Below are 24769 nucleotides of genomic sequence, written 5' to 3' on the forward strand. Positions count from 1 at the left end.
CGGGTTGGGTAATTGATTATTCAAACTGATCAAGTGGGTAAATTAAAATTCATATCTAAACAGGGGTGGATTACATACAGTGATAACTGGTGTAATTGTTGACAGATGTGATAACTACGTCACAGTTTAAATCTTTAATTAGTTGGAATATTTGACTTCAGGTATAAGGGTAATTTGACGAGGACACTCGCACTTTATATTTATGACCGATGTACTGTTATGGACAAAAACCAGATGGACATATCAAATAATCCAGGACAAAGGACAATTAACCCATGGTAATAAATTAAAATCAACACGTCGAACATCATGATTACGGAAGTTTAAATAAGCATAATTCCTTTATTTTATATCTCATCGCACTTTTATTTATCGTCATTTACTTTACGCTTTAAATTAAGTTGTATTTATATTTAATATTTTACATTAGGTTTTAATTGTGACTTAAGACATAAAATCGACAAACGGGTCACTAAACGGTAAAAACCCTTTTTTATAATAATAATAATAATACTACTTATATATATATATATATATATATATATATATATATATATATATATATATATATATATATATATATATATATATATATATATATATATATATATATATATATATATATATATATATATATATATTTATTTATACAAATATAGTTTAAAATATATATAGCGTTAAACTTAGCCAGCTCCCTGTGGAATGAACTAGACTTACTAAAAACTACACTACTCTACGATTAGGTACACTGCCTATAAGTGTTGTAGCAACGTTTAGGTATATCCATTCTATAAATAAATAAAAAACTTGTATCATATTTCGCCGTATTTCATATTAAAAATAAAAGTATATTTCGTATACACCGCTGCACACATCAAGTATATATATATTTTAAAAAAAATTAAAATTAAAAAAAATGTATTTTAGTTTTAAGATTTTAAAATATAAGTTTATTATATTTTATATAAATATACTATAAATATTTTCTTTATTAAAATCAAAAATCAAATAAAAATATAAATTGGGCCGAGCCTGTTAAAAGCCCGATTGAATTCAGGATTTGTTGGGCCATACGATCGCATGACCCAGACGACCAAACCTCATGCAGTCGCATGATCTGGTCTGACAGGCACAATACCTCGGACTCATTTATTGTAGGTAGGGTTTTTAATTTATAATTATTATTATTTAGGGTTTAAGTTTATTAATTAGTTTTTAATTCTAGTTTTTATATTTAAATTGTAATATTAAGTTTATTTATTATTTTTAATTATATAAAATTAATACTTTAATAAATAAAATAAAAATATAAAAATAATATCTTTATAAAATTTGTATTTTTATCATTTTAATTATAATTTGTATTTTTATCGTTTATTTTGTAATATTTATCGTTCGCTATATAGTTTTAAGTTTAGTATTTTGCCATAGTTATTTTTATATTTCTAGTTTTTAGACTTTGCCGTAAAATACCTTAAGTGTTTTTTCTTTATATTAAGATTTAGACGCTTTAGAATTTTACGACGTCGCTTATCGCTTTAATATTTAATAGGTTTTAGTGCCTTATTAAGTTATTGCCATTTTGGATATAAAATTCCTTTTAAGCTTTAATTCCTTTAGACGCAATTTTTATTTTTATTTTTTTAGACTTTTAAGTTTCGACGCTCTACTTTCTTATTATTATTTTTCGACGATTATTTTTCGACCTTTTATTTTTCGACGTTTTTCGACGCACTCTTTTTCTTTCTTATTTCTCGACGCTCTAGTTTTTAGGACATAGATTTTATCTTCAAAATTTCGACAAGAAATTATTTTAAGCGGTTAAATTGATAGACATCCAAAATTTACTGGTTCGTAGTAATAGTTGGATTTGTTAGTGGCGATTTGTGGGCTTCCGATTTAAAGGTTCCTAGCTACCTGCTGCATCTATTGGCTATTCGAAACGTGGGCAAAATCAGAAAAGTCTATTAATTTGATAACTTATATATTTTTATTTTATTTTTATAACTAATAGGATATTCAGTGAATGCACCGAGCAAAACGTTCACCACCTTTCATACGTTCACCACCTGTAACTCGATCAAGACATCGAGCCAATATTATCGCCGTTGATTTTTCTTTAGAATCATCATCTAGTCGACCAAGTACTCCAATTCAAATTTCCGATAATCCATTTTTTGAACCCGACCTCACAATTGAGAACCCGAAGGATATTCAAGGAAAATTCAGAGATCCTGAACCAATAATCATTCCTTCGGAACCACAAATTACTCATCCAGATATTGTTGAGGAAGAAACAATTAAATCAGAATCCTCTAGTGATTCAGATTCAACAAATTCAATTATGGAAGTAACGGAACCTCTAAGTATGGAAGACCGAATGAGAGCCACACGCATGGGCCAAGGTCACGCCATTATTAAGCCAGATATTAATGCGCCAGATTATGAAATCAAAGGACAAATCCTACACATGGTAACTAATCAATGCCAATATAGTGGTACGCCAAAAGAAGATCCAAACGAACATCTTCAAACCTTTAATAGGATCTATACTCTATTCAAAATCAGAGAAGTTGAGGATGAACAGATATATCTCATGTTGTTTCCCTGGACTTTAAAGGGAGAAGCCAAAGATTGGTTAGAATCCTTACCTGAAGGGGCGATTGACACATGGGATGTTTTGGTTGAGAAATTTCTTAAAAGATTCTTTCCGGCATCTAAAGCCGTGAGACTTCAAGGAGAAATTGTTAGGTTCACACAAAAGCCAAATGAAACTCTATATGAGGCATGGACAAGATTTGGAAAGTTGTTGAGAGGATGTCCTCAACATGGTTTAGGCACTTATCAAATAGTACAAATATTCTATCAAGGATGCGATATTACTACACGAAAAGACATCGACACAGCAGCTGGTGGTTCCATTATGAAGAAAACCGCAACTGATGCTCACAAGATCATTGATAACACAGCCTCCCACTCTCAAGAGTGGCATCAGGAAAAAGATATCTTTCGTTCATCTAAAGCGACTAGAGCCGATTCTAGCCATGACTTTGATTCTATTTCCGCAAAAATAGATGCTTTCGAGAGACGAATGGAAAAGATGACTAATGATATTCACGTAATACGAATCAGATGTGAGCAATGCGGTGGACCACACTTAACGAAAGAGTGTCACATTGAGCAAATGATGGAACAAAGAGAGAATGTTTCCTACATGAACCAAAGGCCGGGAAATAATTATCAAAATAATTATCAACCGCCAAGGCCAAACTTCAATCGAAATCAAAACATTTTTTACAATCCAAATGGGCCAAACAATAACTCGTACAACTAACAAATTCTGAATAACCAACCAACTCAAAATAACACTTTCAATCAACAAAGACCTGGCTTGTATAAACCATCACAATAAACCGAAGAGAAAAAGCCAAATCTGGAAGAAATGATGGCAAAGCTAATGGAATCTCAAACACAATTTATTACATCTCAAACCCAAATGAATGAGAGGTTTGATCAGTCATTAAGAACTCAACAAGCTTCCATTTTGAATCTAGAAAAACACGTAGGTACTCTTGCTAGCATGATGAGTGAGAGGGAACAAGGAAAGCTACCGAGTAATACTGAAGTAAATCCTCGGAATGAGAATGTTAACATGGTGTCAACAAATTCTGAAAAACCATCATCAGAAGATGAGAAGGTTTTCGATGTGAGTAACAATGAAGAAGTTACAACACCACCACCACCACCTGAGTATGTAAAGCCAGTGGTGGCACCATACAGACCACCCATCCCGTTACCAAGAAAATGAGTTGAGTATGAGCAAGTAATAGGTAATAAAGTTTGTGATACCTCTGGAAAGAAAAAGAAGAATAAGAAAGTGCAAGAAACAAAAACCATAGAAGTAAACCCGGTGAAGACAGTTCCACCAAAACCTCCACCCAGGTTGGGTGATCCGGGTGAATTTATTGTTCCTTGTCTGTGTCATGTATGATGCACTGGCAGATTTAGGTGCGAGTGTGAGTGTTATGCCTCTTTCATTATATAAGATATTAGGAGTAGGTGAGTTAAGTCCAACAGAGATGAGTGTTCGACTCTTTGATCAAACCATTAAGCACCCAGTTGGAATTGCTGACAACCTACCCGTTCAAGTGGGTAATTTAACCTTTTTAGTCAAATTTATTGTCATTGACATAGAAGAGGCTCAAACATTCCTGTAATTTTAGGTCGACCATTCTTAGCATCCACAAGGGCGTTATTTGATGTAAGAGAGGGTAGAATGACACTTAGTAATAATGAAAAATTGATCACCTTTGTGAGTCAAAAGTCTAAATCTCCACCAACCAAAACCGTTGAACCAATAAAAACGATTGGTAAGAACCATGTTGTTTTACCAACTCCAATGGTAGTGCTTAACAATAATAAAACGCCTAAGTGTGGGGAAGATAAAGTAACACATAATGATCACTTGATAACAAAAAACCCCATTGTTGATACGAATTTAAATGACCCCGTTATTAACAGTTCAATGAAGAAACTTATTAAACGGATTCGCGATGCTAGAACCAAGGGAAACTTTAAGTTATGTAACCGATTAGTATCCAATCTATCGCCTAAAGAAAAGGTAAAACTAGTTGAATTTGTGGATATTACACAGGAATCCGACCAATGGCTTAAAGTAAAAGTCACAGATATGTAAGTTGATTATGGTCCAAAAGAAATTGACGATGAAGTTAATCACAATTTCGACACCACAGCTACCTAAGTGTGGGGAGATTCAAATGTTCTAAAAAGAAAATATTGTCTAGAGTTAGTTGTTCTGTTCTCGTGTAGTTCCGAGAATGGAATTCGATTGGTCTTTTCCGCTAGCAGACACTAAAGAACTAGTTTTCTCCCTCCATTCTGAATTTTTTATTTTGTAGGTTTTATATGAAATTTATAATCTTTTTAAATTTAAGTTTTGTATAAAAAAATTACTTTATTTTCACTAATTTAAAAAAAATGATTTCTAAAATTCGTCGTAAGTTAAAGACTAGATCATAGAATCGAAATTGCTTTACCCGAGGGCGGGGCGAAAAATATTGTTATCATTATTTTTAATTTTATTGATCTAAAGTGTACCAAAAAAATTAAAAAAAACCCAAAAATCTTTGCTTTTAAAACAATCGCTTTAAAAACGACAAATTTTAAATTTTGTCGAGGGACGGACTTGGTAAACATACCGAAACTACCTAAAGTAAAAGGAAACAAAATTTTAAAAAATTATTCATTTAAATTGTTTTAATAAATAAAGGTTATAATATATATATAAATATATATATATATATATATATATATATATATATATATATATATATATATATATATATATATATATATATATATATATATATATATATATATATATATATATATTATATATATATATTTGTAGTTTATCTTATGTATAAAACAGGGTAAAACAGCGCATTTTCAAAGACTGACATTAAAGTTCAGCAAAAGCTACTAATTTTGACGACAAGATGCAAAATATCAAATGTGATATAAAATAATATGTTTGCAAACTCGGTATTTTTAATCACTTTTCTACACTAATCACCCTCATGAATTTATAATTATAATCTGATTTCATGCAAATGAGGGCATTGCATGATCTCAAGTGTGGGGAAGGGTTATAAATTCTCTCGGCTTTACACTTAGTTTAACTAAATGAATTCAAAATTATGTTTATACATATTTATGAACGATAAAACTAGGTGTTAATGCCGAAATTATTGTTACCTCAGAGAGAACATAAATGGAGAAACAACCCAAAATGCTTGAATTCATTTAAAATGGAATAGAAGAAAACAAAAAGGCAAAGAAAGAAATAAAATAAAAGCTAAGTGTGGGAAGAATGCACCAAAACACATATTACATATTTGGTACAGATTATTGCAGGTACTTTTGTTTTGGACTAAACTAATCAGTTTTACCCGATTTACTGTAATATATTTGAAAGAAAGATGGATCTACACGATGAATCAATTCCATCATTAAAAGGAAGTAAAGTCTTCTGAAAAAGATACGCGCTTCTTGATTTAGGTCAGGAAGTTGTCGTCCAGACCAGCTGTAGGTTGACGAAAAATCTAAAAAAGTCATCTCTAAAATCAGCAGGAAATCCACGGACCTCAGCATCAAACAGGGTCGCCATGTGGTCAGACTTATCCTAACCATGAGAGGATTTGTCTTGTAAAATGGGGAGGGCGCCGTGCAAATTAGCTTGATAAAACTAATGAATCAGACCCCTAGAAAGGATAATCTACTTAAAGATTAAAAATCAACATTTAAGCCTGATATTATACAATCCTTGAGGTTGACCTTAAAGATAGAGAATTACAAACTCATGGAATTCATTGATATCTAAACTCGAGCTTGAACGAGAAAATATTTTGATCAAATTAAAACCGATTTGTTTTTTAAAAACCTATTTTCAATGCGTTCATTACCATTGAACGTAAAATTCTGAGAATTCATCGGAATTCATTAGGTCACCTGAACCAAATCTGGTGTCAACCGTAAGAACGGTGGTTGCATAGCATGGTCGAAGACAGGACCTTGTGCCATACCGAAAAATTATAGGGTGATCTTTACTATTGCTCCTACAAAGGATAGTAATTGCATCCGACACGTTTTAGACCATGAACATCTGCATGTCATTAGACATTGCCTTAACAGTTGCTTGTTCATCGCTTTCCTTTACAACCGGACGGTCGTTTACCGAAAAGTAATATACAGGACAAGTAAACTAGACGTGTGCTTTCCTAATACAAGGTTAGCAAGTGGGTGACACAAAACCACAAGTTTTTAAGCTAAAATTTTGAAATCTGAAACCCACACAACCCACAAAAACATTTTGCAAACACCGGTGAACGGTTATTCCGGAAAAGTTATCTAGGGTAAAAGCTAAAATTTTCAAAAGATCAAAAGTTTTCATAAAGATCCAATTTCCTTAAAGGATCTAAATTTTCATAGTCATGTGGGATTGTAAACCACATCGTTACTATCATTGTGTATACCACTGTATTAAAATCACTGATGTATAAAGTGTGAGAATAAAAAAAGTGATTCGAGTGAAGTGTGATTTTATTTCAAGTTAAGTATTGCTTGAGGACAAGCAACGCTCAAGTGTGGGGATATTTGATAGTGTTCCAAACGAACATATATTTAGTCGCAATATCATTCCAATATGTAAAGTTTTTAGTTACAATTGATCTATTTTTAAGTTGTAATCGTTCAAATAAATAAACGCGAAGACGAAGCATGAAGATTAAAGAATTGAAGAAAAAGTGACACTAAAACTGGAAAAGGGTCCTTAAAGCCATAGTGCACTCAAAAGCGTCATAAAAAGTAAGTTAAAATACTTACATTTTTTGTGCAAATTACAAATCGTAAAACGCAAAGTACAAGATATCTCCGCGTACGAAAGGACGTTCAAAAATCCGGAACCGAGACATAAACTGAGCATCAACGCGCGAGACAACGGACCTAAAATTACAAGTCTACTATGCCCAAAAATATAATATATATATATATATATATATATATAATTATATATTTTATATATATATATATATATATATATATATATATATATATATATATATATTAATTAAATAAGAGCCGCCCACGTTTAATTGATGGATGTACACTGGACAGGCTGGCCATGCGATCACATGGACAGGAGGCACAAAAGTCATCCGATCGCATGGCAGGAGATACCTGGCCACATCTATAAATTACAACGTTTTTGGACGAATTAAAAACATCTTTTTCTTTTCCTTCTCTGTAACGAAAACACACACACACACACACACACACATATATATATATATATATATATATATATATATATATATATATATATATATATATATATATATATATATATATATATATATATATATATAATTAAGTTTAATAATAATTGGGTTATTGTAAGAAATGTTTTAAGGTTTTATAAGACGGAACTCTGTCCGTGTAACGCAACGCGATTAATCACCACTGTAAGCTATGTTCTTCTTTTTTAAATTATTGTCTCGTAACTAAGTTATTATTATGCTTATTTGAGCCGAAGTAATCGTGATGTTAGACTAAACATTAAAGACGGGGTTATTGGATTTTGTACCATAATTAATGTTAGAACAAAAGACCGACACTTGTGGGCATTTGACTATGGACTATTAATAGGTATTGTGTAATTGAGTGACAACTCATTGGTGTCTGTTGAACCTATCTTCAAATTAATTAACTTAATAATTAATAATGATTATAGTTGTCCTATTTAGTGACATTCATACGGAATCTATTATAATCATTTAATTAATTATTCGGGTTGGGTAAATTAATATTCATATCTAAACACGGGTGGATTACATACAGTGATAACTGGTGTAATTGTTGACAGAAGTGATAATCGCGTCACAGTTTAAATCTTTAATTAGTTGGAATATTTGACTTCGGGTATAAGTGTAATTTGACGAGGACACTCGCACTTTATATTTATGACCAATGGACTGTTATGGACAAAAACCAGATGGACATATCGAATAATCCAGGACAAAGGACAATTAACCCATGGTAATAAATTAAAATCAACACGTCGAACATCATGATTACGGAAGTTTAAATAAGCATAATTCCTTTATTTTATATCTCATCGCACTTTTATTTATCGTCATTTACTTTACGCTTTAAATTAAGTTGTATTTATATTTAATATTTTACATTAGGTTTTAATTGTGACTTAAGACATAAAATCGACAAACCGGTCACTAAACGGTAAAAACCCCCTTTTATAATAATAATAATAATAATAATACTACTTATATATATATAAATATATATATATATATATATATATATATATATATATATATATATATATATATATATATATATATATATATATATATATATACAAATATAGTTAAAAATATATATAGCGTTAAACTTAGCCAGCTCCCTGTGGAACGAACCGGACTTACTAAAAACTACACTACTCTACGATTAGGTACACTGCCTATAAGTATTGTAGCAACGTTTAGGTATATCCATTCTATAAATAAATAAAAAACTTGTATCATATTTCGCCGTATTTCATATTAAAAATAAAAGTATATTTCGTATACACCGCTGCACACATCAGTAAAAATAATTTCAGTGTTAACACCTAGTTTTATCATTCATAAATATGTATAAACATGATTTTGAGTTCATTTAGTTGAAATTTTTTTTAAAAATCTTACTAGAAGTGGGTAGTCAGTATATAAGACTAGAGTTGTTCTTTATTATCAGAGAGCACTAGATTCTAATACAACTACTGCTTTACTAGTAGTTTAATGGTGGCTATTAAACCAAGTGTATAAGTCAAACCTTTAAAATCTGAAAGAATTTAATCCCTTCCCACACTTAAGATCTTGCAATGCCTTCATTTACAAGAAATCAGTAACAATTTAAATTATTGAGGGTGATTAGCGTAGAAAAATGATTAAATTTACCAAAGTTTCCAAACATATTGTTGTTTGTTTGATTGATAAATGGTACACATCATTTGTTCATTCCTGCAGTTGTTATTTCACACATATTTTGCATCTTGTCGTCAAAATTAGTTGCTTTTGCTGAACTTAATACCAGTCTTTGAAAGTGCGTTATTTTACCTTGTTGTGTACATGAGATAAAATACAAACATATATGCATATTTTTGAAGTTTGGAATATCACCCCACATTCAAAAATTATTAAAATATAATAATAAAAGTTAGAAAATTATAAAAACTATTACAGTATCAAAAAAAGTATTAAAAGTATAAAATTACAAGTTACAAAATAAATAAAAATAGAAATAAAAGAAAATTACGGTTGATGAGGATGGTTCCAGTAGGGATTCCATATAGCTGTAAGTGTTGTAGAATGCTTGAGCTGGGTTATATGTAGGGAACGGTGGTCGGGTGTGTATAGTCCAGGGAGGAAATATGGTCGGTTGAGTAGGAATGTAGTTTGTGTTATTGTAGGCACAATGGCTTATGATTTGGCTTTGATGATATTGCCAATCTGCAAATGCTCGTTGTCTAGCTATTTCATACTCATTTTGGGCCAAAAAATTTGCATTTCTGTCATCTAATTCCCTCATCCCGCATTACCTTGCTCCTGATCTCTTTCTACCTGTGGATGCGCGCCATCATATGGTGCTGCAGCGTTATGTCGTTTCTTTAAAACCTTTGCACCATGATATACTTGCAAACCAATTCTATCACGGGGTTCTAGTACTGCAATTAAAAATCCCCCTGACTTCTATCCACATCGAGATAGTCAGTTATTAAAGTAATAAAGATACCACCTCCTATTATACTATTAGGCCGTATACCCCTAACCATTACCGATAAATAATAACCCACACAATAAGGTATACTCAGAACGCTCTGTGGGTCTCGAATACACATGAGGTAAAATAAATCATTTTCATTTACCTTCTCTTTGTTCCTACCTCGCTGTGTAATCGAGTTTGCTATAAACCTATGGATCACTCTTAGCTCAGCTCTATTAATATCTGTATAAGAGTGAGTTCCCCCACGAAATCAGTTATGGCTAGTCATTCTACTCCATATTCAATTCATATCAAAATTTTCATCAACCCTCCTACCATTAATTATCAACCTTTGACAATTAGTAGATGCTAGTTCCTCAGGCATATATATACAGAAAGCCTGAGCCATATCGAATAGAGACATATGGCACATCACACCTCCTAACAAAAATCTAATAAAACTCCGATCGGTTAAGGTAGCTACCCGATCATTTATTTCGACACTACATAATAATTCCACACACCATTCTCTATATACAGGCCTACGTATATTGAATAATCGTCCCCAATCATTAAAAGCAGAATTACCATACCTTTATGTAAGTAATTCTCTGATTGGCTCGGCTAATCTCACTGTTTCTAACGGTTCCCAATCTATTATTCTAGGTACTTCAACATTATTTGACTGAAGTGTGTGTAAGTTCCTCTAATATTTTGGATAATCTATCCAATGTCTGTCAAATCTTAAATTAGGGTGTAAATATGCAATTGTATATTTGAATATGAAATGAATTGATGCGGTTGATTTTGTCTGTATTGGTCGTTAATCTCCTGTTCGTCTGCATTCTCAGGAGGAGCATTGTGAGCATGGGAAGCGGATAAAGATTCACCCCTTTCAGTCTGCAAAACACATTAAACACAATATTTTGTGCATCCAAATATGCATTAGTGTTAGCCAAATCATAACTTAAAATAACCATAATGACATGTTTTAACAATAATAACTTATACACATTTTTATAATATTCACAATTCTACACTTTTACAAATAAACATATATGAAAATATATACAATTAAACAAGTTCCAAATGGCATTCATGTCAATTAAATCAAGTTCATGCATTTTTGACTTAAAAAGTCCACTTTAATGCTCAAAAATCATGTTTAGGATCCAAGTTTTGATCATTTAGCAACCTAAATATGTTACACTACTTAATTAAGAATGAACTAACAACAAAATTCGGCCATAACCCATTTATATCAAAAAGTCCCAATTTTGCTCAAGAACACAAACCATAGATTACTCAAAATTTGAAGTTTAAGGCTTCTAATCATGTTAAATAGCATCAATCTAGGTTATACAAGCATAATATACAAATAATTTAAGCACAATTAAACTAGAAATCATCAAAATCAAATTAGGTATAATTTTGCTCAAGAACACTAAAAATCCGGATTAAAGAATGCTTAGATGCAGAAATTACCGATCTCCTTGAAAAACTTCTTGGTAGGATTCTTCTGAACATGTTTTTATGAAAGATTTGATGAAAAATGGCTAGAAATTGTGAATTTGTGTGTGTTTTTTGAGTATTTTTCGCAGAAAATGTGTATGTGTGTGTGGAGACTGGTCAGTCGACCAGTTTATGTGTTTTGGAAAATAGAAGCTCCGCGAGTGCGGATGTGGGGACCCCAAAAAGCTCCGCAAGTGCGGTTCTCTGTCTCTTTTTTTTATATAAAACCTTTATTTATAAAACAATTAATGGAATAATTTTTAAAATTTTGTTTCCTTTTTATATTGAGGTCGTTTCGGTACGTTGACCTAGTTCGTCCCTTGACAAAGTTTTAAAATTTTCTATTTTTAAAGCGTTGTTTTAAAAGCAAAGATTTTTGAGTTTTTTTTAATGTTTTTTGCATACTTTAAATCAATAAGATTAAAAATAATGATAATAAAATTTCTCGTCCCGCCCTCGAATAAAGCAATTTCGGTTCAACGACCCAGTCTTCAACTCACGACGAATTTTAGAAATCAATTTTTTAACTTAATGAAATAAAGTAAATTTTGTTTTTAAATTCACACCAAACTTAAATTTAAAATTTTAAAATTTCATATAAGTATTATTTATATACATTAGTTTACAAACTTACATTTAAAATATTATAATTATATATTGGTTTTTAAAAATTACAATAATATTAAATTAACATTTATTAATTTTAAAAACAAGGTAAAAATCAAATTAAAATCTTTTTGGTCTTTTATCCCACTTTAATCAATCAAATATTATCAAAAATATACGTCCCGCTTTTGGGTAAAGTAATTTCGGCTAAATTACCTAGTTTTACTCCTGACGAATTTCTGAAATATTTTGAATTGATTGATTAAAGATATTTATACCTTATAAATAAACGGTAAATTTCACAGTGATGTAATAAATTTTTGTATGATATCAATAATTTCGGTTTCGCATACCTAATTTTATTGAATATCAATTTAATACTTTATAGAGAATGATTCAGCGTTTATTATCAAAAGGTTAAAAGCAATAAAAGAAAATAAAAGCTGTACATACTTACTTGTGAGAAAGAATTCTCAGAGACCTGCTTTAGCCGACTCATAGGAGAGTTGTTCGATTTGGTTTTCCATAGCTACATAAGCATAACCTCGATTCTTCAATAACTTTTCTTCTAAACATATGAACGGTCCTTCTCTGCATAAAGTAACGAACTCGGTATTGGAATGTGTTTGATTGTTCGAACATTTCCCTTCGTGTGACCATTTTCCGTATTTATGACATCTTTCAAGGTGTCGTGCTCTTCTTTTTGTTGCGGATTTTGATTTTCCTTTACCAAAATGTGTCTTATGATGATCTTTCCTGAGTTCTTTCCTCACTTCGTCCATTTTTCCTCTTATGAATGATACCAGTTCACTCGGGAAGGTGTTATTATTACGTTTAGTAATCATAGCGTGTAGTAGTAGACCATGGTTCAGATCAAAGGAATTCTTCATTTTGTAAAACCTAAAAGAAATAAAAATTCAGAATGGAGGGAGAAGACTAGTTTTTTAGGGTCTGCTAGGGAAAGACCAATCGGATTCCATCTTCGAAAACTACACGAAAACAGAACATCTAACTCTAACAGAAATTCATATTACCCTTAAAAGATTTGAAACTTCCCACACTTAGTTAGCTGTGGTGTCGAAATTGTGATTAACTTCATCTTCAACTTCCATTGGATTATCTATGTAATGTTTAACTCTGTGACCATTAACCTTAAATTCAATCCCATTTGAATTTATTAACTCTACTGTTCCGTATGGGAAAACTCTTTTGACTATGAATGGTCCAGACCATCTTGATTTCAATTTTCCAGGAAATAGCTTGAATCGTGAATTGAAAAGAAGAACTATGTCTCCTTCCTTGAATTCTTTTGAACTTCTGATTCTTTTATCATGCCATTTCTTCATTCTTTCCTTATAGATTAACGAATTTTCATATGCATCATGTCTTAATTCTTCTAATTCGTTTAGTTGACTTAACCGTAGATGTCCGGCTTCATGTAAATCAAGATTACATGTCTTCAAAGCCCAAAATGCTTTGTGCTTAATTTCTACTAGAAGGTGACATGCTTTTCTATAAACGAGTTTAAAAGGTGTGGTGCCAATTGGAGTTTTGTAGGCCATTCTAAACGCCCAGAGTGCATCCTCCAATTTCATGGACCATTCCTTTAGATTTGATCCTACGATTTTCTCTAGAATACGTTTTAAAGCTCGGTTGGTATTTTCAACTGGTCCACTTGTTTGTGGATGAAAAGTAGTGGAGATTTTATGAGTTACTCCATATCTTTTGAGAACTTTCTCAAGTTGATTATTACAGAAATGAGTACCCCGATCACTTATTAAAGCTTTTGGTGTTTCGAACCTAGCAAAAAGACATTTTAAGAAGTTAACTACAACTCGTGCATCATTATTTGGGAGAGCTTGTGCTTCTGCCCATTTAGATACATAATCAATGGCAACGAGAATGTAGAGATTATTATGAGATTTTGGAATTGGACCCATAAAGTCAATACCCCAAACGTCAAATACTTCACATACTTGAATGACATTTTGTGGCATTTCATCACATTGACTTATTTTTCCGGCCCTTTGACATGCATCACAGGATTTACAAAGAAGGTGTGCGTCTTTGAAAATTGTAGGCCAATAGAATCAAGCGTCGTAGACTTTTCTTGTTGTGAGTTGAGGCCCATAATGCCCTCATGTTGGTCATGTGTGACAATGGCTTAAGATTTGACTAGCTTCATCTCCGAATACGCATCGACGTATTATTCCATCGGGACAACTTTTAAACAAATGTGGATCTTTCCAAAAATACTTTTTTCATATCACTAAAGAATTTCTTTCGTTTTTGGTACGACAACCCTTTTTTAAGGAATCCACATACTAAGTAGTTTGCATAGTCTGCAAACCATGGAATTTCATTATAATCGATCTTCAATAGATATTCATCAGGAAAGTTGTCTTATATGGCCGATTCATTTAGAACTTCTAATTCAGGATTTTCAAGGCGAGAAAGATGATCAGCTGCAAGATTTTCTGCTCCTTTTTTATCTCGGATCTCAATATCGAACCCTTTTAAGAGTAAGATCCAATGGATTAATCGTGGTTTGGCATCTTGTTTTGAAAATAGGTATCTAAGAGCAGAATGATCGGTATAGATCACCGTTTTATCTAGAACGGGATATGAACAAAATTTGTCAAAAGCAAAGACAATAACAAGGAGTTATTTTTCAGTAGTTGTGTAATTCGTTTGTGCTCCTTGTAACGTCTTACTAGTGTAATAGATAGGTTGAAATTGTTTTTCAATTCTTTGACCTAAAACGGCTCCCATTACAAAATCACTTGCATCGCACATGAGTTCAAACGGTAGATTCCAATTTGGAGTTATCATGATCGGCGCATTAGTGAGTTTTTCTTTAAAAATATTAAAAGATTTGATGCATTTATCCAAAAAGATGAATGGAGCATCCTTTTCTAGGAGTTTATTCATAGGAGTGGCAATTTTAGAAAAATATTTTATTAAACATCGGTAAAAACCAGCATGCCCTAGAAAACTCCTAACTCCTCTAACATTGGTGGGATGTGAAAGTTTAGCAATTACATCTACTTTAGCTCTATCCACTTCAATTCCTTCCTTTGAAATTTTATGACCAAGAACGATGCCTTCTGTAATCATGAAATGGCATTTCTCCCAATTAAGAACTAGATTTGATTGCTCGCATCTAATAAGCATTCATTCAAGATTAACTAGACATGTTTCAAAAGTATCACCGAAGACTGAAAAGTCATCCATAAAAACTTCCATGCATTCTTCTATCATGTCGTGAAAAATCGCCATCATGCACCTTTGAAAGGTTGCAGGGGCATTGCAAAGTCCAAATGTTGTGCGTTTGTAAGCAAATGTACCATAAGGGCACGTGAACGTGGTTTTCTCTTGGTCCTCGGGTGCTATTGGAATTTGAAAGTATCTGGAGAAACCGTCAAGAAAACAATAGTAACTGTTCCCAGCTAACCTTTCCAACATTTGATCAATGAAAGGTATGTGAAAGTGATCTTTTCTGGTGACGTCATTTACTTTTCTATAATCGATACAAACACGCCATCCTGTTACAGTCCTAGTAGGAATAAGCTCATCTTTTTCATTTGTGATGACAGTCATGCCACCCTTCTTAGGTACACATTGAACTGGCCTTACCCATGGACTATCAGAGATTGGATAAATTAAACCTGCATCGAGCAGTTTAATTATTTCTTTCTTAACAACATCTTGCATATTAGGATTTAGTCTTCGTTGGTGTTGCACATAGGTTTTATGACCTTCTTCCATAAGGATTTTATGTGTGCAATACGAAGGACTTATGCCTTTAATGTCATGAATCTTCCATGCAATAGCTTGTTTATGAGCTTTTAGCACAGAAATGAGTCGAGATTTTTCATTTTTTGTAAGAGAAGACGATATTATTACAGGTAATTCAGATTCACCATGTAAATAAGCGTATTCCAAATGGTTTGGAAGTGGCTTTAACTCTAATATCGGTGGTTCTTCTATCGATGATTTATATCGATATCTGTCTTCTTCTTTTAACATTTGAAGTTCTTCTGTTGTTGGTTCGTATTCATTTGCCATGAGTGCAGCTAACATTTCATCTTCATCAATTGGTTCAGTTCCTTCTCCTAAAGAACATTCTCCTATTCCTTGTAATTCTGAAAATTCTTGTAACAATTCTGCATGTGAATCTATAGTTTGAATATAATAACATGTATCATCTGCAGATTGCGGTTGTTGCATGGCTCTACCAACATAAAAGGTAACACTCTCATCCTCTATACTTAGGGTCAGTTTCTTACCAAATGAAATGTCCCGTTCATATTGATTATAAACGTTCCATATTAATTGATTTCGTCGCGAGGTTTTGATCTCTATATGAGACATTTTTCAAAGACTGCATTCATTTTTAAAACAACCATAACCTTTATCGATAAAGGTTTAAAAAGCATTACGTAGATTATCAAATAATGATAATCTAAAATATACCGTTTACACACGACCATTAAATAATGGGTTACAATAAGAATATATTACATCAAAAATAAGTTTCTTAAATGCAGTTTTTACACAATATCATACAAGCATGGACTCCAAATTTTGTCCTTATTTTAGTATGCAACAGCGGAAGCCCTTAATAATCACCTGAGAATAAACATGCTTAAAACGTGAACAAAAATGTTGGTAAGTTATAGGTTTAACCTATATATCAAATTGTAATAATAGACCATAAGATTTCATCTTTCAATAACATGCAATCTGCATAAAAATCATTCGTATGGTTGAACACCTGGTAACCGACATTAACAAATGCATCTAGAATATCCCCATATATAAATATCGAAGTACTAAAGCAGTTCAAATTCTCTGACTGGGGCTTGTCAATGGCCCATAGATCTATCTTTAGGATTCGCGTCAATTGGTGGCAATTATAATAAACACCAATTCTTAGGTTACCAAGTTCAACAAGGGCGATATCCGGTATAACGATTCAACATAGAATGTAGTTTCAATACTTGTGTCTATTTTGTAAATCATTTTCAAAACTGCATGTATTCTCATCCCAAAATATTAGATTTTAAAAGTGGGACTATAACTCACTTTCACAGACTTTTACTTCGTCGGGAAGTAAGACTTGGCCAGTGGTCGATTCACGAACCTATAACAAATATTTACATTTATATCAAAGTATGCTCAAAATATAATTACAACATTTTTAATACATTTTGATGTTTTAAGTTTATTAAGTCAGCTGTCCTCGTTAGTAACCTACAACTAGTTGTCCAAAGTCAGATGTACAGAAATAAATTGATTTATATTATCTTGAATCAATCCACGACCCAGTGTATACACGTCTCAGGCTAGATCAAAACTCAAAGTATATATATTTTTAGAATCAACCTCAACCCTGTATAGCTAACTCCAATATTACTGCATATAGAGTGTTTATGGTTGTTCCAAATAATGTATATACATGGGTCGATATGATATGTCAAAACATTTGCATACGTGTCTATGGTATCCCAAGATTACATAATATATTAGAATACATGCATAATACAATATGAGTTAGCTAGGATATGATTAATATAGATTTGTTACAATATTTCCCGTAGCTACAACAATCAAAAAAATATCCAATCTTGTTTTACCCATAACTTCTTCGTTTTAAATCCGTTTTGAGTGAATCAAATTGATATGGTTTCATATTGAACTCTATTTTATGAATCTAAATAGAAAAAGTATAGGTTTATAGTTGGAAATATAAGCTACAAGTCGTTTTTGTAAGAGGTAGTCATTTCAGTCGAAAGAACGACGTCTTGATGACCATTTTGAAAAACATACTTCCACTTTGAGTTTAACCATGATTTTTGGATATAGTTTCATGTTCATAAGAAAAATCATTTTCCCAGAAGAACAACTTTTAAATCATATTTTATCATAGTTTTTAACTATCAAACCCAAAATAGCCCGCGGTGTTACAACGACGGCGTATGTCCGATTTTACGGTGTTTTTCGTGTTTCCAGGTTTTAAATCATTAAGTTAGCATATCATATAGATATAGAACATATGTTTAGTTGATTTTAAATGTCAAGTTAGAAGGATTAACTTTATTTGCGAACAAGTTTAGAATTAACTAAACTATGTTCTAGTGATTACAAGTTTAAATCTTCGAATAAGATAGTTTTATATGTATGAATCGAATGATGTTATGAACATCATTACTACCTTAATTTTAGTAGGTAAACCTACTAGAAATGAGAAAAATAGATCTAGCTTCAAAGGATCCTTGGATGGCTTGAAAGTTCTTGAAGCAGAATCATGACACGAAAACAAGTTCAAGTAAGATTTCCACTCGAAATAAGATTGTTATAGTTATAGAAATTGAATCAAAGTTTGAATATGAGTATTACCTTGTATTAGAAAGATATCTTACTATAAATAAGAAAGATTTCTTGAGGTTGGATGATCACTTTACAAGATTGGAAGTAAGCTAGCAAACTTGGAAGTATTCTTGATTTTATGAAACTAGAACTTATAGAATTTATGAAGAACACTTAAAACTTGAAGATAGAACTTGAGAGAGATCAATTAGATGAAGAAAATTGAAGAATGAAAGTGTTTGTAGGTGTTTTTGGTCATTGGTATATGGATTAGATATAAAGGATGTGTAATTTTGTTTACTTGTAAATAAGTCATGAATGATTACTAATATCTTTGTAATTTTATGAGATATTTCATGCTAGTTGCCAAATGATGGTTCTCACATGTGTTAGGTGACTCAAATGGGCTGCTAAGAGCTAATAATTAGAGTGTATATATCAATAGTATATTCATCTAGAAGCTGTGTATTGTACGAGTATGAATACGGGTGCATACGAGTAGAATTGTTGATGAAACTGAACGAGGATGTAATTGTAAGCATTTTTGTTAAGTAGAAGTATTTTGATATGTGTATTGAAGTCTTTCAAAAGTGTATGAATACATATTAAAACACTACATGTATATACATTTTAATGGAGTCGTTAAGTCATCGTTAGTCGTTACATGTAAGTGTTGTTTTGAAACCTTTAAGTTAACGATCTCATTTAATGTTGTTAATCCATTGTTTTTTATATCTAATGAGATGTTAAATTATTACATTATCATGATATTATGATGTATGAATATATCTTAATATGATATATATACATTAAAATGTCGTTACAACGATAATCGTTACATATATGTTGAAATGTCCCGTTCTTATTGATTAAAAATGTTCCATATTAATTGATTTCGTTGCGAGGTTTTGACCTCTATATGAGACGTTTTTCAAAGACTGCATTCATTTTAAAACAAACCATAACCTTTATTTCATCAATAAAGGTTTAAACAGCTTTACGTAGATTATCAAATAATGATAATCTAAAATATCATGTTTACACACGACCATTACATAATGGTTTACAATACAAATATGTTACAACAAAATAATTTTCTTGAATGCAGTTTTTACACAATATCATACAAGCATGGACTCCAAATCTCTTCCTCATTTAAGTATGCGACAGCGGAAGCTCTTAATAATCACCTGAGAATAAACATGCTTAAAACGTCAACAAAAATGTTGGTGAGTTATAGGTTTAACCTATATATATCAAATCATAATAATAGACCACAAGATTTCATATTTCAATACACATCCCATACATAGAGATAAAAATCATTCATATGGTGAACACCTGGTAACCGACATTAGCAAGATGCATATATAAGAATATCCCCATCATTCCGGGACACCCTTCGGATATGATATAAATTTCGAAGTACTAAAGCATCCGGTACTTTGGATGGGGTTTATTAGGCCCAATAGATCTATCTTTAGGATTCGCATCAATTAGGGTGTCTGTTCCCTAATTCTTAGATTACCAGACTTAATAAAAAGGGGCATATTCGATTTCGATAATTCAACCATAGAATGTAGTTTCACGTACTTGTGTCTATTTTGTAAATCATTTATAAAACCTGCATGTATTCTCATCCCAAAAATATTAGATTTTAAAAGTGGGACTATAACTCACTTTCACAGATTTTTACTTCGTCGGGAAGTAAGACTTGGCCACTGGTTGATTCACGAACCTATAACAATATATACATATATATCAAAGTATGTTCAAAATATATTTACAACACTTTTAATATATTTTGATGTTTTAAGTTTATTAAGTCAGCTGTCCTCGTTAGTAACCTACAACTAGTTGTCCACAGTTAGATGTACAGAAATAAATCGATAAATATTAGCTTGAATCAATCCACGACCCAGTGTATACGTATCTCAGTATTTATCACAACTCAAACTATATATATTTTGGAATCAACCTCAACCCTGTATAGCTAACTCCAACATTCACATATAGAGTGTCTATGGTTGTTCCGAAATATATATAGATGTGTCGACATGATAGGTCGAAACATTGTATACGTGTCTATGGTATCTCAAGATTACATAATATACAATACAAGTTGATTAAGTTATGGTTGGAATATATTTGTTACCAATTTTCACGTAGCTAAAATGAGAAAAATTATCCAATCTTGTTTTACCCAATAACTTCTTCATTTTAAATCCGTTTTGAGTGAATCAAATTGCTATGGTTTCATATTGAACTCTATTTTATGAATCTAAACAGAAAAAGTATAGGTTTATAGTCGGAAAAATAAGTTACAAGTCATTTTTGTAAAGGTAGTCATTTCAGTCCAAAGAACTACGTCTAGATGACTATTTTAGAAAACATACTTCCACTTTGAGTTTAACCATAATTTTTGAATATAGTTTTATGTTCATAATAAAAATCATTTTCTCAGAATAACAACTTTTAAATCAAAGTTTATCATAGTTTTTAATTAACTAACCCAAAACAGCCCGCGGTGTTACTACGACGGCGTAAATCCGGTTTTACGGTGTTTTTCGTGTCTCCAGGTTTTAAATCATTAAGTTAGCATATCATATAGATATAGAACATGTGTTTAGTTGATTTTAAAAGTCAAGTTAGAAGGATTAACTTTTGTTTGCGAACAAGTTTAGAATTAACTAAACTATGTTCTAGTGATTACAAGTTTAAACCTTCGAATAAGATAGCTTTATATGTATGAATCGAATGATGTTATGAACATCATTACTACCTTAAGTTCCTTGGATAAACCTACTGGAAAAGAGAAAAATGGATCTAGCTTCAACGGATCCTTGGATGGCTCGAAGTTCTTGAAGCAGAATCATGACACGAAAACAAGTTCAAGTAAGATCATCACTTGAAATAAGATTGTTATAGTTATAGAAATTGAACCAAAGTTTGAATATGATTATTACCTTGTATTAGAATGATAACCTACTGTAAGAAATAAAGATTTCTTGAGGTTGGATGATCACCTTACAAGATTGGAAGTGAGCTAGCAAACTTGAAAGTATTCTTGATTTTATGTAACTAGAACTTGTAGAATATATGAAGAACACTTAGAACTTGAAGATAGAACTTGAGAGAGATCAATTAGATGAAGAAAATTGAAGAATTAAAGTGTTTGTAGGTGTTTTTGGTCGTTGGTGTATGGATTAGATATAAAGGATATGTAATTTTGTTTTCATGTAAATAAGTCATGAATGATTACTCATATTTTTGTAATTTTATGAGATATTTCATGCTAGTTGCCAAATGATGGTTCCCACATGTGTTAGGTGACTCACATGGGCTGCTAAGAGCTGATCATTGGAGTGTATATACCAATAGTACATACATCTAAAAGCTGTGTATTGTACGAGTACGAATACGGGTGCATACGAGTATAATTGTTGATGAAACTGAACGAGGATGTAATTGTAAGCATTTTTATTAAGTAGAAGTATTTTGATAAGTGTATTGAAGTATTTCAAAAGTGTATAAATACATATTAAAACACTACATGTATATACATTTTAACTGAGTCGTTAAGTCATCGTTAGTCGTTACATGTAATTGTTGTTTTGAAACCTTTAGGTTAACGATCTTGTTAAATGTTGTTAACCCAATGTTTATAATATCAAATGAGATTTTAAATTATTATATTATCATGATATTATCATGTATGAATATCTCTTAATATGATATATATACATTAAATGTCTTTACAACGATAATCGTTACATATATGTCTCGTTTAAAAATCATTAAGTTAGTAGTCTTGTTTTTACATATGTAGTTCATTGTTAATATACTTAATGATATGTTTACTTATAATAGTATCATGTTAACTATATATATATCCATATATATGTCATCATATAGTTTTTAGAAGTTTTAACGTTCGTGAATCACCGGTCAACTTGGGTGGTCAATTGTCTATATGAAACATATTTCAATTAATCAAGTCTTAACAAGTTTGATTGCTTAACATGTTGGAAACATTTAATCATGTAAATATCAATCTCAATTAATATATATAGACATGGAAAAATTCGGGTCACTACAGTACCTACCCGTTAAATAAATTTCATCCCGAAATTTTAAGCTGTTGAAGGTGTTGACGAATCTTCTGGAAATAGATGCGGGTATTTCTTCTTCATCTGATCTTCACACTCCCAGGTGAACTCGGGTCCTCTACGAGCATTCCATCGAACCTTAACAATTGGTATCTTGTTTTGCTTAAGTCTTTTAACCTCACGATCCATTATTTCGACGGGTTCTTCGATGAATTGAAGTTTTTTGTTGATTTGGATTTCATCTAACGGAATAGTGAGATCTTCTTTAGCAAAACATTTCTTCAAATTCGAGACGTGGAAAGTGTTATGTACAGCCGCGAGTTGTTGAGGTAACTCAAGTCGGTAAGCTACTGGTCCGACACGATCAATAATCTTGAATGGTCTAATATACCTTGGATTTAATTTCCCTCGTTTACCAAATCGAACAACGCCTTTCCAAGGTGCAACTTTAAGCATGACCATCTCTCCAATTTAAAATTCTATATCTTTTCTTTTAATGTCAGCGTAGCTCTTTTGTCGACTTTGGGCGGTTTTCAACCGTTGTTGAATTTGGATGATCTTCTCGGTAGTTTCTTGTATAATCTCCGGACCCGTAATCTGTCTATCCCCCACTTCACTCCAAAAAATCGAAGACCTGCACTTTCTACCATAAAGTGCTTCAAACGGCGCCATCTCAATGCTTGAATGGTAGCTGTTGTTGTAGGAAAATTCTGCTAACGGTAGATGTCGATCCCAACTGTTTCCGAAATCAATAACACATGCTCGTAGCATGTCTTCAAGTGTTTATATCGTCCTTTCACTCTGCCCATCAGTTTGTGGATGATAGGCAGTACTCATGTCTAAACGAGTTCCTAATGCTTGCTGTAATGTCTGCCAGAATCTTGAAATAAATCTACCATCCCTATCAGAGATAATAGAGATTGGTATTCCATGTCTGGAGACGACTTCCTTCAAATACAGTCATGCTAACTTCTCCATCTTGTCATCTTCTCTTATTGGCAGGATGTGTGCTGATTTGGTGAGACGATCAACTATTACCCAAATAGTATCAAAATCACTTGCAGTCCTTGGTAATTTAGTGATGAAATCCATGGTAATGTTTTCCCATTTCCATTCTGGGATTTCGGGTTGTTGAAGTAGACCTGATGGTTTCTGATGCTCAGCTTTGACCTTAGAACACGTCAAACATTCTCCTACATATTTAGCAACATCGGCTTTCATACCCGGCCACCAAAAATATTTCTTGAGATCCTTGTACATCTTCCCCGTTCCAGGATGTATTGAGTATCTGGTTTTATGAGCTTCTCTAAGTACCATTTCTCTCATATCTCCAAATTTTGGTACCCAAATCCTTTCAGCCCTATACCGGGTTCCGTCTTCCCGAATATTAAGATGCTTCTCCGATCCTTTGGGTATTTCATCCTTTATATTTCCCTCTTTTAAAACTCCTTATTGCACCTCCTTTATTTGAGTAGTAAGGTTATTATGAATCATTATATTCATAGATTTTACTCGAATGGGTTCTCTGTCCTTCCTGCTCAAGGCATCGGCTACCACATTTGCCTTCCCCGGGTGGTAACGAATCTCAAAGTCGTAATCATTCAATAATTCAATCCACCTACGCTGCCTCATATTCAGTTGTTTCTGATTAAATATGTGTTGAAGACTTTTTTGGTCGGTATATATAATACTTTTGACCCCATATAAGTAGTGCCTCCAAGTCTTTAATGCAAAAACAACCGCGCCTAATTCTAAATCATGCGTCGTATAATTTTGTTCGTGAATCTTCAATTGTCTATACGCATAAGCAATCACCTTCGTTCGTTGCA

At 32.1% G+C, this 24769-nt stretch overlaps 1 non-coding gene across 1 annotated transcript; it reads right to left on the reverse strand.

Annotated features, from left to right (window-relative positions):
- Window positions 1-2728: 2728 nt before the first annotated feature.
- Window positions 2729-2835, reverse strand: LOC139845753 (small nucleolar RNA R71). Its single transcript, XR_011758511.1, has one exon. It is a non-coding gene; the product is annotated as a small nucleolar RNA R71 (small nucleolar RNA).
- Between the last annotated feature and the right edge of the window lie 21934 nt (window positions 2836-24769).

Source organism: Rutidosis leptorrhynchoides, chromosome 4 (assembly GCF_046630445.1).
Source record: "Rutidosis leptorrhynchoides isolate AG116_Rl617_1_P2 chromosome 4, CSIRO_AGI_Rlap_v1, whole genome shotgun sequence".
NCBI lineage: Eukaryota > Viridiplantae > Streptophyta > Magnoliopsida > Asterales > Asteraceae > Rutidosis > Rutidosis leptorrhynchoides.